The following is a 2,273-nucleotide window of genomic DNA, read 5'->3' on the forward strand; positions in this document are numbered from 1 at the left end:
ACATGGCAAGATGTGAAGCATAATTAAACTAACTATTTAGGCAAGTTTAAATGAGGCTGGAAATAAGAGACACAGTTCCGGAAAATCCTCATATGCATATTTCGAATTTGCTACTGTTCTGCCCTAAACCATATTTTAGAGTTGTTAAACATGCAAAGTAATGCCACCATGTTAAACTAGACATTTTTCCAAGCAAGTTACATATATAGTTTATTAAATTTGGAGCTACGGTTATTTAGTTATGAATTAAATCATTTTAACATGGCATTTAAGAAAATTAAATCAAACAGCACATTTAAACATTTTTAACATGGATGAAAGTTGGATATTATGAAACTAGACGAAATTCTAAGCATTTTGCATATATAGTTTGTTTAATTCCGATGCACGGGTGAAAAGTTATTAGATGCATGACTTTAGGGACTAATCTGTAAAACAGTTGTCCTGGACAAATGGAAAAACTGTTGAGCCGAGGAAAAAAATAATACTGGGCCGGAATGAGAAGGTCAGTGCAGACCACCGGCGGATTAGGCCCAAGCACGTGTGAGACAGCGTTGACAAAAAAGAACCAGAGGAAAGAATCTGAGGCGCTTGGGACTCAATCCCAAGACCTCTTGGAGGAAGCATGGATTTCTGACCAGCCGGGCTACTACTGAGCTCGTGGAGAAACTTAGTGGCAATCGTAAATGAACTATACATGCCAGAACAGATCTAGGAAAAGAAACAAGGTTCGGTTATGACGGAAGTTGCTCACAGCGAGGAAACAACGAGGCCGGTGGTCATGGCGAGGCAGGGGCGCAACTCGAAGTTGGGACTTGAGCGGCTGGAGCTGCTGGCGCGGTGGGGAGGCGTGAGGAAGGCGGCGGCTCATCTACTGGGTTCGCCGGCGAGAGGGTGCAGCGGCTGCTGCTGTTGCCTGAAGAAAGAAAGGAGAGAGAGATTCAGAGAGGGAACAGGGGAAGGAAGTAGAGAGAGATGGCGGGATAGGGGTCTCCTACTGGCGTCATGGAGGAACTCCGGTGAGGTTCGACGAGGAGGTCCGGGCGCGGAGCTTGATGGGGACCGAGAGCCATGGCGCTCCTGTTTGAGCAGAGAAAGAGAGACAGGAAGGTGAGACGAGGAAAGCAGAGGAACAACAGGAGGAGGAGAAGGGCAGTGGTGCTTATCTCGTGGTCGCCGGCGGCAGCGCCGGTTGCCGGACGACGAGGCGAGGTGGAGGAGCACGGGGAGACGAGGGGAAGGCAGCGGCGACGAGAGGACGATGCTCCTGCTGGTTTCCTGGAGAAGAGAGAGCAAGTAAGAGCGGGATCAGAGGGAACGGGAGAAGAAGACGGGAAGGAGAAGCAGCGAGCGGGGCGGAACCGTGACCGGAGTTGGAGACGGGGTGGAGCGGCGCTGGTCTCCGGCGAGGCCGATCCGACGAGGCACGGCAGGCGAAGGCGGGGTGCACAGGAGGAGCAAGACGCGTGGTTGGGTGGATGGATCGATGGAATTGGAAGTCTCTGTGGTGGCTGGTTGGTGCGATGGGGATCCCGAGGGGGATTTCGTGGAGTGGCGGCGCGAGACGGGGGGGATGGGACAAATCTCCTAGGTTAGAGGGTTAGACTAGATTTAGACTAGGAGTCTCTTATATAAGGACAGAGGGTGAGTTTAGGGTAGATTCAGACCCTCTGATCGAAATCGGCGGTTGAGAAATATAGACTAGGTGAGTTCAATAAATAAACCGATGATATTTAGGGGATGTTTGAAGATGATCCGGACCTGTTGGTCATGACCGTGCGGGTCGGGTTCAGGAAGCATTCAGACGCGCACACGAGTGGGTTTGAGAGAGGTCGAGAAAGACAAGGGGGGCTGACAAAAGGTCAACAGAGACAGAGAGAAGCGACACTGCGAAGGGCTATGGGTTTTATGAAAACATGCGGATGCAATGCAGATGATGCGATGATGAATGCAAGCAAATAAATAACAGAGCTGACACGCCAAACATGAAAGGCATCTGGAGCGTCGGTCTTGGGGCATTACATCTATGGAGGTAATACCCTACTTCCTGCTTGATTGATCTTGATGAATATGAGTGTTACAAGAGTTGATCTACCACGAGATCGTAATGGCTAAACCCTAGAGGCCTAGCCTGTATGACTATGTTAATGAGTATCCCCTTTCCAGACTACCCCCTCCGGTTTATATAGACACCGGGGGGATCTAGGGTTACATAGAGTCGGTTACATAAGAAGGAATCTTCATAGTTGATCGCCAAGCTTGCCTTCCACGCC

General features: G+C 49.8%; 1 long non-coding RNA gene across 1 annotated transcript; it reads right to left on the bottom strand.

The window, feature by feature from the left end:
- Positions 1-757: 757 nt before the first annotated feature.
- Positions 758-1,912, bottom strand: LOC109785373 (uncharacterized). The gene is made up of 3 exons (XR_005753293.3): positions 1,369-1,912; positions 999-1,278; positions 758-916 (listed from the first exon to the last, which is right to left on the bottom strand). It is a non-coding gene; the product is annotated as an uncharacterized lncRNA (long non-coding RNA).
- Between the last annotated feature and the right edge of the window lie 361 nt (positions 1,913-2,273).

The sequence above is a fragment of the Aegilops tauschii genome, chromosome 4, assembly GCF_002575655.3.
Source record: "Aegilops tauschii subsp. strangulata cultivar AL8/78 chromosome 4, Aet v6.0, whole genome shotgun sequence".
Taxonomy (NCBI): domain Eukaryota; kingdom Viridiplantae; phylum Streptophyta; class Magnoliopsida; order Poales; family Poaceae; genus Aegilops; species Aegilops tauschii.